General features: G+C 37.2%; 1 long non-coding RNA gene and 1 pseudogene across 1 annotated transcript in view; both read left to right on the forward strand.

Annotated features, from left to right (window-relative positions):
• Positions 1-48: 48 nt before the first annotated feature.
• LOC131780312 (endoplasmic reticulum metallopeptidase 1-like) lies at positions 49-11,390 on the forward strand (annotated as a pseudogene).
• Positions 11,391-14,377: 2,987 nt separating this feature from the next.
• LOC131780316 (uncharacterized) overlaps positions 14,378-17,419 on the forward strand; it is a 6,235-nt gene continuing 3,193 nt past the window's right edge. Inside the window, exons 1-3 of the long non-coding RNA XR_010715895.1 lie at positions 14,378-14,505; positions 15,500-15,552; positions 16,242-16,328. This is a non-coding gene — a long non-coding RNA (uncharacterized lncRNA). The remainder of the gene's footprint in view (positions 14,506-15,499; positions 15,553-16,241; positions 16,329-17,419) is intronic.

The raw sequence follows: 17,419 nt of genomic DNA on the forward strand, positions 1-17,419 counted from the left end.
ATGCGCAGCTTGGTTTTAATTGCTGACAACAAGTAGCATACTCATGTTCAAGATGGCGGACGTTCTATGCAGAAATTGTTGCTGGCATTGATAAGAAATGTTTCCACTAAATACGTAACACTTTTCTGCTGCATTCCTGGATGTAAAGCGTAATAGTCAAGGTTATAACGAGGAGGTCAGTTCAGTCGACAGGGATGCAACCAAGAAGCTACTGAGGCCCTTCCATATTCCCCAAATCAGGCCTTCTTCTATTCCACAATTTCATCATCTTGGGACCATGATGTGGAATTTCATGTGGAATTGTGCGAAAAGAGGATGTCATCCGCCCGCTCATCATTTGGAATCAAGAGAAGACTCGCGAGTGGAATCGCGAAAAGCACCTGAACAATTATGTTCTTCAGTTCTTCCGGAATTTGAATTACATCGCATAACTTCAAAACGTAAAGCGCGAGAAGCAAACGAGCGACAGAGTGCGGAAAATATTGAACTTTCAAGACTAAATAAAACACAATATTTAAACAAGACCTCTTCTATAAGAAGTACTGATTCTTCTCGAAATAATGTTTGTTGTGAGGAAGCAGAACCACAAAACAGAGGTATCCTCCAGCAATCTAGCTGTGAAGAAGCAAATGTTTCCAATGAGACTTTTGTTAATAGCAAATTAAGTAAATCGATAAGAGCATCCCACTGGGATAGTGACATGAAATCTTCAGAGTCTGAACATTGTATTGTCTCAGATTATTTTGACAGAGAATCAAAGTTAAGTCCAACTTGCAATGCACTAAGTGAGTTGGAAACCAAGGCGGATGTTAATGGTACATATGGCAGAGAAAGTTTGCAAAGCGATTTGGTCTGCAATGGTGATTGGTGGCTAAACAGTGAAAATATTTCAAACCCCAAGGATTCGACTGCACCTCTCATTCCTTGTGCATGTAGCATTGAGGAAAGTGATTTTGTTGGCAAAAAGAAATTTTTAGAGAGATTGCTTGAGACACAGCTGCAAATAAAGCCTTTGACTCCAGTTAAGGATGGCATATATAGCCAAAGGCCAGTTTCAAATACTTTTACCCTAAATCTGAACTTGGAGACAGTGATGTCTGTTTTCTGCACTGATGAGGAACATTCAAAGAATGCTGAACACAGTGATATTGATCTATGTGGGAAGATTTCCATTCTGTATGGCATCCAGGATACAATAGTGTCAGTGGTTGCTAGTGAGGTGGTAGGAATGTATGATTATATTTCAGGAGCTGTGTATGGATTGAAGGGATGCTGTCATGATGAATCTGAATATCAGTTAAAGGTAATACATTCAAGTAGCTAGAGAGTTGGTGGCTCTGATGACCTAACATAAATGAATTGGTTGTATCTGACTCAGGTAAAATATTGAAATGATGGTCAGTGTCTCTTGTCAGTCAGTGTTGTGTTGAGACTCCTGCTTGTTTTGTTGAATGATTCTGCCTTCTACAAAAGTGTGTCTATGCTTGAAAATTGACTCATAAAAATTTGGCAGATTTATCATGTAGTCTAAACATTAGTAATGTTGTGTTTTGTCCAGTTCTAGGATGATTTGTCCTGCAATCTATTAGTTACCTTTTGTTCATAGTCAGTTCTCAATCAGGCTTTCCAACCAGTCCAGTTATAAAATTGTCTGGAACTTGTCGTCAAGGTTGTGGTGAAGTGCATGTATTTCATCTTTGTTTGTGGCTGTGGACGTTTCACAGTAGCATAGCTAAAGCCAGACATCTTTTGTCAGCTTGTCTTGCACTGTTTCCCAGTGGGCCCATGGAATTGGACAATATATCTCAGTAACTGTAGCTAAGTTGTTAACATATATTTATCAAAATTGCCGTAATATTAAAGCTAGAAATGCTGTAATTTCAGAAAGTACTTTAATTCAGTGCTGAGAATTTGTTTATCTATGTAGGACAAGAAGTACCCCTTTCATCAAGTGCAGTGAGTTTGGACCTTAAGGAATTCATAGTTCATTTTCAACAAAAACTGAGAATGTCATCTCACAGTGTTGACAATGACAATGTGTTAAAGGAGCACTCTCCTGTTGCCTGGTTAATGATCTCACCAGCTCTTGGAGCGACCCTTGACTGGCAAGTACAAGAGAAAGTCCTTGAATCTATAGAAACTTTGTCATCAGAGGAATTTGCTGAAGAGCAAGCATCTGACAGTTACGACGAAGGATGTTTTTCAAGCCAGTGGTACAATCTGTTGGTAGTTGTTGACCAATATCGTTGTTGTGAGAAAGATATTCCACTGATTGAGGTATTTGGGTTTTGCAGGAAATGTGAAATCAATGTTGTAAACTTTGACTTAGCTTAAACGATTAGGTCATGTGAAACAAGCCTGACTGAAGAATGGAACAATTGAAGTATTGCTGGTAATGCTATGCTTTGATACATGTATGTCATTATGTAAAGTATTGATTATATTCATCCACAAGGTTTTGTTTTACAGTACATTGTATGAGCTCTCTCATGTAGCAAAAGTTTAACATTTGTTTGTAGCAACTCTCATATTTTTGCAAGATTTTTCAACTGCTATAAAGAGATTAAACTTCCTTTAGGAAGTGTTCAAAGATGAACTTTTACCTTAAACCCCTAAGAGTGATTTACTTCTAACTTCTCCTTACAGTATCAACCTTGATTCAAATGTAAAGGTTATCAGAATGTAGGAAATAATCACCAATTTAAGTAGTTCCTGATTGTCAAACAAATTCTCCTTGTCAGTACCAAATGTAAGGGCAACAGTGTGGAGAATATCAATACTAGTTAGAATGTACAGGGTAAGGAACTCAAAATGAGAATTAAGCTTTTTTAAATTTTCCTTGACTTGGCCAATCAATTACCCAGTTGAAACATTTTGAAGTGAAGGAGGAAAAAAAAGGTGAGGTTACAGTTGTATTTATTAGTTACATAACAAGAAGTGCCATTTACTAAATTTATAGTAAGATCAACATTGTTTGGCACAGTTAAAGTAGACACCCCAAAAGATCTCCATGCGTCCAGTAGTTCCAGTTGCAACATTATGCCATTTTTTTTTTTCATATTAAAATATGCTGCTCTTATTGAGTATTGTTGTTTATCTCATAATGTACTCACTTCAAATATGGATGGTGATGTTTCAACTGCATACTAATAAATTTTATTACATAAACTGCAGTGTTATATAGGGATTTCCAGCCCTAAGAAAAGCCATAACAACACAGGTAAAAAAAAAATACGTTTTTTTTTCACGAGTGTTTGATATCGCTAATCAGCTGCTTACATGTCACTCGCCTTTTACACCACTCAGTCATGTTGATGAATGAATGGCAAAGCCCTCACTGTTGTTTGTTGGAATTTCCTCAGATTATGGCTGCTAAAAAACCGAAAAATCCCTATCGCTTACAGACAGTAACGTTCAAACTTGCCTAGAAGGGGAAGAAAATCAAAATACGAAAAGAAAAAACGAAAGTTATGTATTCAGTGGCTTTAGTAATAATGGGAAAATGGTCACTAAGAGAGTGGCAGTGTAATGTGGCCTTACATGTTACAAAAAGAAGCAAGAAAGAAAGGGGAAGCTAGGAAAGGGTAAAGCAAGGCATGGTGTGCCACTATGCCCAGAGACTCTACAAAATTCACTTAAATTATTTCACAATGGTCCATAATACAGGTTAGCCCCAGCATTTCATTAGACTTTCCTGACAATTTTTGTTTACTTACTTATACTCCTGTAATATCTTTATGTTATTATTTTGGTTGATTTTAGTTGATTTATCTTTTCAATCCAGGTGGAAGGGAAGTGTTATTTCAGGCAGGTCCTGAACATCCTTGGCTGATCAAGACATATTCAGAGGTAGCCCCACACCCATGTGCACAAGCTCTGGGCCAAGATGTCTTTCAGAGTGGAATCATACCTAGTGACACTGATTTCAGGATTTACAGGGACTTTGGCTAAGTACCAGGTATCTGAATTATAGACTGACACCTAGAGACTGATTGAATGACTGAATGACTGACTAAGTGAGTAAATGACTTATTGACTGATTGTTTGAATGAATGAGTGAATAAACAACTTGATGGCTGGCTTACTGAACAACTTACTGACAGATTGACTGACTGATTGAATGACTGACTGACTGATTGTATGATTGACTGACCAACTGAATGAATGAATGAATGAAATGCTCCTTAACTGACTGAATGACTGGTTAGTATTTGATCAATTCATTATTCACTGATTACCTTATTGACTGATTGATTGTAATCTTAGTGAAAATCTCTTTTGCATTGAACCAATCTGGTTAGCATACTAATAATTTTCTGATATGTAGGAATGGACCTTGCCTATATTGCCAATGGTTATGTTTATCACACAAATTACGATACACCAGCTGCTGTTACTCCAGGCTCTATCCAGCATGCTGGTGATAACATACTGGCTTTGGTCAAGAGCATAGTTAATTCACCATTTCTGGCTGACCCTGGAGAGTATCGTCATGGTTCCATGGTGTTTTTCGACTTCCTGGGAATTTTTGTGGTACATTACCCTGAAAGAATTGGTTTGGTGATAAATCTGACATCAACTTTTGTGGCAGTTCTTTGTCTTATGAAAAAATTCCTTCATTTTCCAGCAAAGAGAACCATCTTTGAGGAGGGTAAGGGATAATCTACAAGTAGATATCTATTATTAACATTCTACATTTTCTAAATTTTGTACAATGAGCTATGAAAGCATAGGCCTTAGAGCTGACCTGAGTACATCTTCTTTTCCATGTGTGAATTAATCAAAGTTTTGTGGTCTAAAAAAAAAATCAAAGCTTCACAAAATAAACAAGGTAACAATGGGTGTTTTTTTTTTGTTTTTTATTTTATCAACTCTTTTAGAGCATTTCGTAAAATATGATTAGGTCATTTTTGGGACTGGTAAGTTTTTATATTCTGTTCATTGTTTACCATGCATGTTGATAAAATTGTCAACATTTTCAATTTTCTGTTAAGCCAGTTTCCTACTGTGATAGGGAAAATGGCATAGATGGGGGTTGTCATACAATGTTTACAATATTGTGGATCTTAAAGGTACACTGCAATTGAAAGCTGTCCTCAACACTCTTTTTAACTGTTTTTTTTCATCAGGCAAAGTATTAAGACTTTCATCTGGTGTAGGAGACCTTATCATCTCTCTGTTCATCCTATTACTCTCATGGATAGTTGGAACATCATTTTCTGTGGCTGTAGGTGTCCTTCTGACGTACTCAGGTCACTCACTAACTTGGTACTGCCGACCCTACCTACTCTTGGCAGTATACACAGCACCATCTCTACTAGGCATTGGTTTGGTTCATTTTCTCATTAAGAAGTCTATTGTGGCAAAGGTAGACACAATTTAGTTGTCAATTTAGTGACAAGCAAAGAAAATTTGACAATTTCCTTTCTTCTTATGACCAATATATTTGATCTGGGGGGTGACAGTCAGGGACTTCAAGACAAGCTATTGACTGCCAGAGTTCCACCACATACTTAATAACATGTCCCTGGTTAATCTGGTCAAAATAATCACCTTTTGGCCTTTTAATGAACTAATTCCCACTCACATACTTTTGCTGCATCTAATGCTGACTTCAATACATTTTGAAACACCTGGACAGCATGGGGAGAAATGAGATGCTAGTCTCCCTAAGGGGTTAATGGATCAACAGAAAAGTTAATATTGTTTTGCCTCCTTTTTGGTCTGCATAATGTTATTGTGGTGAACTGATCATCTCAAGTCTTTGTTTGTGCTCATTTGAATTTCATTATTTGTCTCCATTGAAAGTGAATTTTATTTTGTTGGGTTAAAGATTTATCAATGTCTTAATTCTTAAGTATGAAAAGAACCAAGAAGAAAGAACAAAGAACAGCATATGAAAAGAACCAAGAAGAAAGAACAAAGAACAACATATGAAAAGAACCAAGAACCAAACTTTATATTTTCATTTTGAACTCTGCTTTCAGTTTCTTATTGCAGAATTTGTAGCACTTAGCTGTGTAGTGTCCTCCTTTTCAGGCAGTAACTGGTAAAATTCATCACCAGTAGCACTTCTTGTTACCACCTCTTGTTACCACCTAAAATCACTAAATATTCTGGAAAATTCAACATTTTGAAGGATTGGTCTAGAAATTTAATATACCTGTTGTACTTAAAATAAGGGAGAAGAGTGGCTATGCACACTTGTTATGCTTCCAATGAAGCGGAACAGGTTAAAAGTCAAAGCAAGCAAAAAACAACAACAATGGGCTATGTATAAGCATTTCCTACCAGTTTAAGTTTGGACTGCATCTTTTTTCTTGTAGTGGGATACTTTGCCATACTGCATCTCAGCATCAGCTTCAAAAATCTAATAAATTTATTGAGGAGGCTAGTCACAGATCCAACAATGAAGACAGAAATTACATTTACCAAAAGATAGTGTTTTCAATGTTTTTTTCCTCAGGAAAAAGCTGTGTCAGAGAAGAAAGAAGACAACATTCCTCTCAAGGAAAGGATATCTAACCAACTTGTGAAGAAAGAAGTAGAAACATTTTATGCTGCTTTCCTTACTGGACAATAGTCATGTTAATAATGTCATATTATCATCTGGCTTCAGCACATTTGCCATTGCTCTTCATCATCTTTCTACTGATTATACGAGTTGTTATATGGGACAATGTATTAACTGCAAAGACAAGTTATGAAAATGTTGGAGCGTTTTTGTTTATGTATCTCTTAGCTACACTAGTACCTGTTCAGTTCTGTATGTATTTGACATTTGCTATGTTTGATGTCTTTATGCCTATTATGAGTTGAGTTGGAACACAAACACCCCCAGATGTCTTTATAAGTGTCCTGTGTGCCTTTGGTGTTGTGCTGTTGACTTCTTATATGGTGAGTGTGCTCAGTGAAATCCAATCAATTTGCTGATTAAATACTGTTAAAATTCTGATAAGAAGATAATTAAGGGAAAGTTTGTACTTGAGCCAAGCAACCCATATAGTTAGAGCTTATTGCAGTTTCTATAGCAGGTAGCAACTAGACGTGTCATTACTGGTATTCCCCCCTGAATGGGATGCCAGTCCATCACAAGGATACCCCCCCACCCAGCATTTCATCAGGCTTCCCTGACCAACTTGGTTGGCACCTACTTTTACTTCTGGGCTCAATTGTTTGAAAGGTAATTAGCCCTAACAGACAGTGTAGGTTTACATTTTATTCTTGGTTTCTTTATTCCCTTGTTTAAAAGCCTTTTTTTGGGATAATTTTCTCTATACTTTTTAGAGCATTCAATCATCAAATTGTAGACAAAAGAATTCTCCTGAATGATCTGAAATCAGAGTTCACACTAACCCTGGGTTATCTTAACCCAGCTTTGAACAACTGAGCCCTGGATGGAGAAAGAGAGAGAGAGAGAGAGAGAGAGAGAGAGAGAGAGAGAGAGAGAGAGAGAGAGAGAGAGAGAGAGAGAGAGAGATAGAAAGAGGGGCACTGAGAAAGTGTTATGTTTCTCGCTCGATAACACAACCCAATGACCTGGCCAGGTCTCAAAGCCAGACCTCCTATCAAGCCAGAGTTCAGCAAGCTAACCATTTGGCCAACACATCTCCCACAAAGTTCTAATATGCTTCTATTTAAATTTACCTTTTTTTTTCTAGGTTAGCACTGTGTATGTTCTGGGAAACCTCAAGCTTCCAGCCATATTTCTTCTGTTTGTTACCACTGTAGGAATGGTTATATCGCTCTCAGGACTGTCATTTCCTTACTCAGCCATCAATCAGTGCCTTAAAAGGGTGTTCTTTCAGGTAAGAAGAAACTCATTCAATCAATTCATTCAATCATTTTCCTGCAGGATTGTACCAACTGTTTCAACTAATTAAACTATTTTAACTAGTTGAACCAATTCAGCTAGTTTTTGCGTTTGTTCTAGTGGAAGCGAATCAGCATGTTTGACTATTTTAAACACTGAAACAAATCTAGCATATCTGTGCAATTTGTTTAGTTTAACCTACTGAGCTGATTTGACCACTTTTACCAGTTGAACTTATTCAGTTAATTTGTGTGTTTTGTCCAATTTACTGGTAACTGTTTTAGCCAATTTTGGTGGTAACAAGACAATGTGAACAAACAAATAGTATGCTAGTCTCCAGATTGAAGTGAGCAGAATGAACAGACAAAAATTGTATTCAGATCAGAGGTTCTCATATAAAAAGTTTAACCCTTTGCACCAGATCTCTTTGCATTTCCCATAGTACTGACAAGGAGAATTTGTTTGATAATCAAGAACTTCCCTAAGCAATGATCATTAATTTTCCTTTATTCTTACAATGACCTGAAACAACTTCAAACAAAGTTGAAGCCTTTTTCTTTTGAAACATGTCTCAACTTCCCCAACCAGGATTTGCTGAAAATGCAAGTTGCAAAGCCCTGACACTGTGCATGCTTGCATTTTAATTATTCAAGCTTTCAGCATAGATTATTACTTTTTGGAGGGTTCTAAATTCACATTGGAGTGCACATTTTCACAACCATTTATTAGACCATTAAATAGTGGGTATGTTCACACCATTGATGACGCCATCCAAAAGATGTTTTTCAGTTAAACCTCTCATCAACATTTTTTCTACATGCAGCACACATCAAGAACATTTTACAATGATGCTGGTGAAGTGGTTCAACAAGATGCAGGTGCCTGGATCACTCCACTAGACTATCTTGGCATAGTCAGCCATTCAGTGATATACCCATGTTTAAAAAGGCTTTGCCTGCACCTCAGGACGGAGTTTATGGAGGTTTTCCTTATTACTTGCCATTGAGGCATCTTGTGCGGTATGTGGTACTTGCTCATTCAATGTTCTTCGATTGGTCTCTGGTTATTCATTGCTTGGCCAATTCACTGGAATTTCATCGAAGAAAAGTATGGAATAGAATACAAGCTGTCAGGCTTTGCTAACTTAATACGTTAAGACAAGTTGGGCAGAAAATACACAGCTTTGCTTTAACTCTGGAATGGGAGGGGTCAGTAGAAAATGGCAAAGAATTATTCTGGCAAATCATTAGCTCTGTGTGCTTAATTAATTAACTGGCTAAGAAATGGGGACCATGTGTTATCTATTAAGTGTTGATCTTCCTTTCATGCCATATGTGATTTATTTATTTTGCTCACCTATCCTTGAATGTTTAAGGAGCACTTTCATGGCTACTTGATAACAAAGCTACAATAAACAATAGGTACCATGAGCCATCACACTTTTTTCTTTCACTGTTACTCCGACATCCTTATAGCATTTAGTTTGTGACATGTACTGGGTGATTTGTGATAATTGTTCCTTAGATCCCAATTATAGAAAAAGAATCCTGCATGAACCCAACTCTGAATTTATTTGATTACTATTCTGAACATTTAATATTACTGTTTAGTTTAATTTTATAACTCTGTCTAATTGTGAAGTATTGCATTTGCAATCAGAAAATCTTGGTATCTCCCTGGTCCTCCACCTCAAGTCAAAACATCTCCAATGGAAGTGAAATTGCTACATAGGAAGAAACAGGATCAAGTTTACTCATTTAAATTCTCAATATCAGGTCAGGTTTCTCTCTTTTAACCCTTTGACCCCTTGAAGTAACCAGCATCTAATTTCTCCTTACATTATCATGTCATGCATTCATATCTCACCAGTGTCTGCCTTCTAACTACCTTAGGTCCTGATCACATGGCTGTATATGTATCACCTGCTAGTGACGTAGATTTGCTGACCTCTTCCCTCGGTTCCCTTTTACCAATTCAAGATGGTGGAGACAGAGTTGTGTACTTTATTTACTATTCTCATGGTACTGATGTGGGGCCCTGGGAACTATCGCTTGAGCTTCTGGTGAGTTGGACAATTACAGTATTAATCATACTCGTGATTAACAAATCAGACTCCTGCCTTGCGGTCATCTGACTTTGTAAGCTTCTGAAATGTTCCAGAACATTTTGTGTATATATATATATATATAAAGAGTCACTTATGTGGTAGTTGGGGTAGTTGTTGTTGGAGCAATGACTGTATAGAAAGCTATACTGAGAGAGAGTTACTGCTGAAGATCACTTATTTCAAGGAACTGTGGAGACAGCAGTGAGATTGTGTCTGTGGTGAGCTAGGATTTAGACTGTGGTAGGCTTAATTGAGTTTATTAATGATAAGTATTTTACTGCTTTGAGGAGTTGCTCCTTCTCAAGAACATCACTTGCTGTTTAATAAAATATTAAGCTTGTAGGATTGTAGTGTTTTCTGTCAGTTAGATTATACAATAACAAAATAAACTACCGGTATTAGTATCTGGTGTTTGAAAATTGATAACCTTAGTCTGTAAGCAGGTCCTTATTATAGGTGCTTTGGCACAAGTGTTTCTTCACCTGCAGGAAAATATGAGGCCTTGAGTAACACAGCACCACAGTTTTGTAGAAATGTACACCCTTTAAAAAGTGCAAGACTTCATTTTGTCATTATAGAAATGAAGAATGCTTCATATTGTTGTTACAAAAACAAACAATGCTTTTAGGATCATTGCTCAAACATATTTCAGTTCTGACTAAATGATTGCTTTCTGTATACTAGTCAAAGTCTTCATGGTTTTGGTGGAAATGAACACTGCATAAGTGATAAAGATTTCTCAAATTCACAAAACGTTTGTGAGTTCAAAACAAGTTCATATCAAATGAACAATGCTTCATTTTGTTGTCATCACTAGAACACATTTCTTTTCTGATCATGGTATTATTAGGAACAAACAGCGCTTTATTGATAAAGATTTCTCAACTTCATTACCCATTTAGAGTCTGTCAGTTAGATCTTTTCAGTATTTGTTTCCTCGTGAGACATGACTCAGGATTTCTGGCAACAAGACTAAAAGTTTCAGGCAACTTGACTCTGGTTTTGAGCAACATGACTTTTGGGTGACTTGACTTGAGCCCTGGTGAACCCCCTCCCTGACCTGTCAAGTATTCCTTGGGCAGAGAAACGTGGCTCCTGCAGTGCTGATAGCAAGCACTTGCTCTCAGGCTAATATATCCCAAGATTCTTTTAATTTAAATATCATTTCAGCCAAAAAGACACCTCCCAGCCAAGAGCAATTTGTTGGACTTTGCTGTGGCAGCTCATTATATTCACGGTAAAGAGTCATCTTCACCTTTCCTCAAAGAAGTCATTCAAGCTATTCCAGACTGGATTTTTGCTAATGATTGGGTGGACACATACAAGAGCTGGTCTTACACTACATAATTCCCTGTATTGCAAGAATGCATCAGTCCAAGACCTTCTAAACACTGCCAGGAATTTGAAGAATTGCACCAGTTTGAAACAGTTCACAGGTTGAAAATTATCATGAAGATTTTTACATTTTAGGGTGGATGACCTCAAAATTATTTATCAGGATTATAAGAAAATTTGACAGGAAAAAAATGGATGTGAAATAACACATCATCAGAAGAAGTCAGGCTGGTTATACATGAATCCAAAAAATTTTTAAAATCACCTTAATTAATTTATAACGATTTTATCTGGAAATTAAGTTCCAAATAAAACTAAGGAATCAAGAAACAAAGTAAAGGATTGTTTGGTAGCCTGTAGTCTGTCAGCAGACCCTCAGTATAATGATCCCCTTTAATGCCAAAGAGTGCCGTATGGGACAAAGCATGTTGAGGGCATAAAAGCATAGCCCCCTCCAATATGACACTTGATATACCACCCTTCAACTTTTTGTCTTTTTGTCTTTTTATTGTATTGGTCAAGGTTATATCTCACAACAAACAATGCTCTAGGAGCTACAATTTAAGCTATAGTTTATTTAACAATTGGTTCATACGTCGGTGTGCGTTCATCGAGATATGAAGCACGCGGGAAGTTTGGAGAGCACGAAAGATGCATAAGAGTTGCTCGAGGCGTAGCTCTAGCTTGTTGAGTGCTCTCTAAACTTCTCAAGTGCTTCATATCTCGATGAACGCACAGCTGACGTATGAACCAATTGTTTTATAACATTTTCATCCCGATGGAAAATTTTTTTCTCAAGGGATTTATTTGCTGACGTCATGAGCGTGCACAATAGGAATATGAAGCACGCTCGCGCAATTGAATTTGATTACTAGCTCTGTTCTAATATAAGAGCGCGTAAATTCAATTGCGTGAGCGTGCTTCATATTCCTATTGTGCACGCCCATGACGTCAGCAAACAAATCCCTCGAGAATTTTGCACTCAATCAGAAAATAAAGTTCATTACACGCATGAATTCACCTGTCAGTTTTTTGACCAATCTAAGACAAGATCGTTTACAGCGTAGCGAAATGTTTTCCTGAAATAAAATTATCAACGCGCTGAAGCGTAGCAGAGCGATTATCGACCCTTTCACAACATTTAAACCATCGGGTTGAAAATGTTATGAAACAATTGGTTCATACGTCAGCTGTGCGTTCATCGAGATATGAAGCAAGCGGGAAGTTTGGAGAGCACGAAAGATGCGTAAGAGTTGCTCGAGACGTAGCCGAGAGCAACTCTAGCTTCTTGAGTATATACCCCATATGTATAAGGCAAACAAAATTTCAACCTTTTTTTTTTTATTTTTCACTTTGAAAACTCAGTATTTTTAGTTACATCCTCCTCGCCTGTTTGGGTCGTTATAGCATACCCCTGAAAATACCTTTGAAATTATATATTATACGTGGTCTAAAGGTTCATCGTTCTCGTTTTAGAAAAATTTGGCATTTCCCTAAGGCAGTAAAGGGATAACCGTTTCCGCACGAGTGATTCTTTGCTTGCGGGAGAATATGAGGCCTTGTGTGACGCAATCCAGTCAGCAAGTCTAGTACTCATTATTAATGCTAAACCCCCGTCAACTTCTCCCTGACATTTTTCAAACTTTCCTGTGGAAAGAGAAACGCATGTCCTACACCCTGTTCAAGCAGTTTAGTTAGAAAAATGGAGCATGATGCTAAACTGAGCGACAGTAGCGGCAGAGCGAAAAGAGGAAGGAGGTTTTGGATTGAGTTGGATAAAAGTGGAAACCTTGATTCTATTTTCGCGCTGCTGCCACTTTGTGCTGTTCACTATTGTGCTCGATTTTACTGGCCGAACACCTGGAACAGGCTAATTGTTTTCAAATTTTAAGTTCTTAACCAATTTAAAAGGGATATAGCTATAACCCCTGGCTTTTACAAGCCTTTAAAGAATAAAGCTGAAACGAGTCGGAACTCCCCCTATTGCCAGCGTAACTGGCATTTTTGCGTGCGCTTTGATATGTTAAACCAGGAAACATGCGACAAAGCCATGAGAGGCTTGGAACAGGAAAAGTGGTTTCTCTGACTAAACCTCCACTTCTTATGGGGAGCCATTTGTGCCAATATCATCAACCGCTGGTGACAAAACTCAATCGTTAGTGCTAAAATATCAATCGCTAGTGATAAAACTCAATCATTAGTGCTAAAATATCAATCGCTAGTGATAAAACTCAATCGTTAGTGCTAGCAACAACTCCACGAACTCCTTGTGACAGAAGAGACCTTAGGTAGACCATCCTGTCTACCTACCTCTCGCCCTGACTTGAAACCGACTCAAAGCCCGAGTCTCCGAGGATGACGCAACACGCGCTTAGCGCGAAAAGAACAACAGCACAACTCTGTCGATTGTGACTGTGCTCGGCGCCTGATGGACAGCAAAAAACCCGTTTTCTTTAACTTCTCGATACAAAACATTAATTAATTGCAAGAAAGCCTCATTTTTGGGGGTTAGAGCAATTATTGTAAGAGAAACTCAGTCCGACTCAGGACTGATCCTGAGAAAAAAAATTGATTATCTCTCTTGTATGCTACATGCGCCGCCGTTTGCAATTTGTACACAACATATTTTATCATATGAAAATCCGACAGTTTTTGTCCTGCGCAGTAAGCCATCAAAGCTTGATATTTTGAGAAAGTTCCATTTTTCAAGAGAAGATCGAACAACGAAATAAACCTTGCAATAATTGTTTTTAAAGCGGATGAATAGAGAGATATATGGGTCAATGTTTGCACATTATTTGAATGACTTCAAATTTGATTCCACCAGTAGTACGGTCATATGAATTTTCTCGGCTTGATGAGTTAGCAAATTTTGTAGGTATGGTTGGCTTTGTGAGCTCCGCTTTAATAAGATAAAATAGATATATGGGATCGAACGAGGTAAAAGTGATTGATGATAAATGGACTCTCCCCGGGGATAAAGTTAATTCTGTTCTCATATGGTTTCAGCTGGTTTGTGCTAATTTTAGTTAAAAGTAAAACTTGTCATTAGTAATTGATTAAAAGATAACAATCTTTTAGTAAGCCTTTTGTTCCAATAGCCTTGACAATTGGTCATCAAACGCTTGAATAGGTATATGTTTTGATAGTATGCCAAAACAGTACTAGCACTTTGCGCCTTCTGTGCGCCTCTCACGCTTTAAGTTCAATAGAAAATTACTCCATCACCGAAGAAACTCAACTTTGAAAGGTAAATGGACACTTACATATTTTATTTTTTTTGTCATGAATGCATGGTGCGAGTATTAATGCGGCCTAGTTTTGCTGGTAGTTTTTCTTTAATTTTTCATCTTTCAAATGCGAAAAAAAAAACTTCAAGGAAGTTTTCCCTTTCACAGTGATGACATTTTAAACAGGCTAAGTCTTGCAAGTTTACAATTGTAGTAAATGAAAAATGACGAGTTCAGACCTGATAGTTTTAAAAGCGTGATGTATATCACTCAGTTTAAGATACGGCTGTCTAAGACAGCCGTAATCTTCACAAGAAACGTGACCAAAAATTGGTTTATTATTTTTTGAAAGCTGTATTGAGAAAAAACATGGATAGTCCTCTGGCATCAAGTAGACTGAGCTTCCCTTTAATGCACCGTTGTTATCGACGTAAAATGACCCGTTTTAGAGAAAGAAGTGGTGGTAAAATATTCTGTGAATTTCCATTTTTGGAAAAAAAGAAATAGGACGTCTTTCCCATATCAGTAATGATGTTTTAAAGACGTTGGCCTTGATACTTCATTTTAATAATTTTGGAAAAATCAGAAACGATAGGTTCTGGGAAAAGATTTCAAAAGCGTGATGTATATTCGTCAGTTTTAGACAGTTGTTTAAGCCGGAATCTTCACAGGAAACCTGGCTCAGAATTAATTCATTCTTTCGTGAACAGGTGGAGTTGAGAAAATATGTTCAGGTCTTTTGCTTCAAATCGACCTAGCTTCCCTTTATGTACCACTTTTCATAAACACAAAATGACCTATACTAGAAAAAGAAGCCGGCACCTGATTGGGAACATTTTATGCCCATTTGAGATTTTATGGATTTGAAAAGAGGTGCGAGGTCTTCCACCCAGTTTTCTAATTAAAACGCATGGTGCTAAGAACTTTGCAAAATTCAATCATTTTAAAACATTCCCCATTTAGATCGCTGGCTTACATCTGAAATAAGATATTCTCTTTTTTTTTCTCAATCAGGGTGAGTGATACTTGATATTCTGCTTGCTGCTCCAGAGTAAACGGACATGAAGGTAATAAAATGTAAAGATGTTTTGCGTATGCGATCTAAATTCAGAATGTTGCTCCTTTACTCCAGGCTTACCTTCTTGAAAGTCGTCTTTCACGACTTGAAATCAATGATATGTCACCTAAATGAAGAGTTAAGAACAACAGAACAAGACCAAACACATCAAAACAAATCAAAGGCGGAAAACACACTTTGCACAATATTGCGGGAGGTATTTTACCGTTGGACTCACATTTGTTTTTAGAAAAAGCAATACATTGAGGCATGAGTGAGACATTTGGCCACAAAATGGCTGGCAATTGTTTCAGGAAGTTCGGGTGATATCTAAAAAGCTCAAGACACGGACATCCGAACAAAAAAAAAAAGAATTAGAAGGAGTGAATATTACTGTGCTCAACTGCTGTTCTCACGTTAACCTCAAGTTATGGAAGACTCGGCTTTAATCATCAAGCTACAGGAACATATAAATTGAATAGTGAAAGAAGTGGCCCACATTGTACTCAGTTTAGGCCTGAAACTTAAATCGGCTAAGCTCTGGGATTTGCTGTTTAAATCTAAAAAAATAATTGAAAGCAAACGGAACGAAAAGGCCATTTGTTAATGTTTTATGCAATCAAACGTGAGTTTGTGATAAGGTGGATCTGAGTCCCATGTGCTTTTATGACGTATTTTGATGTGATAACCACTTTGCAGTAAAATTAGAGGAGCCAACAAGCGTGGTTTGAAATTGTCATCACTTAACCGGAAATTAACAAATTCAGTTGACGCCTCCATCTTTCAGTAAGTGTTCAATAATAATGTATTTATTTTAGTTATTTTTGTTGACCAACTAAAAACTACAAGATTACACAAATGAAATGGATGTGTGTATGACAGTTTATTATATCGCTAGCAGAGCCAGCGGGCAATATGAGGCGAATTCTGTGTTCTAATTGCACACCTGAGCAGGCCCATCTTGTCCGCAGAGAATTTCCCATTTTGATTCAGCGCAAGAAAAAAATTACTTTGACAAACAAATTTCTTAATGTTTGGACAATACCGGCGACAAGGTCGCAAAAAGCGGCAAAAGACAGTAAAAAAACAAGACAACATAAATGATAAACTTAAACGATTCTCGTAGGTTTATTTGCTACAAACACAGGGGACTATAATAATAATAATAATAAAGCCTTTATTTAAAGAGGGTGGCACTTAATAGCCAAAGGCTAATAAACTTGTGGCCCTCACAACTATTTACAATCTAAAATACTGTAAGCTAAAATATATATATACAGTTAAAATATAAAATATGACAGGATTCGATTATAAGATAAAAAATAAATTATTAAATTATGAAATGATGCAAAAATTGTTGTTCCTTAAAAATCTTGGCAAACATGTTCTTTTTAAAACATGCTACAGAATTTAGTTTCCTAATTTCAATTGGTGTACTGTTCCACAGTCTTGTTGTCGAAACAGCGAAAGAGCGTCCTCCTTCTGTTTCTCTTTTATATTTAGGACAAACAGCATTAGTGCTTGAATATCTAGTGTTGCGGGAGTGCCGCTTATTATTTAAAATTAAGTGTTCATTTAGATAATTCGGCAAAGTCCCATTAATTCGCTTATACATTATTGTGCATTTATCAATCTTATGTTGCTCATAAAACGGGATCCAACCTAGCTTGTTAAACAAAGCAACTGATGGTGTCATGCGATCGGCATAACAAATAACGCGTGCCGCACGTTTTTGCAATCTTAAGACCCTATGAACCGACTCTTTATCGCAATTTGCCCAAACAACGTTAGCGTAAGACATAACAGGGCGAATAATGCTATTATAAAACTGAAGTCGCTGTTTAAGAGGTAGACACGCTCGGATCTTACGCAATATT

Source organism: Pocillopora verrucosa, chromosome 12 (genome assembly GCF_036669915.1).
Source record: "Pocillopora verrucosa isolate sample1 chromosome 12, ASM3666991v2, whole genome shotgun sequence".
Taxonomy (NCBI): Eukaryota; Metazoa; Cnidaria; class Anthozoa; order Scleractinia; family Pocilloporidae; genus Pocillopora; species Pocillopora verrucosa.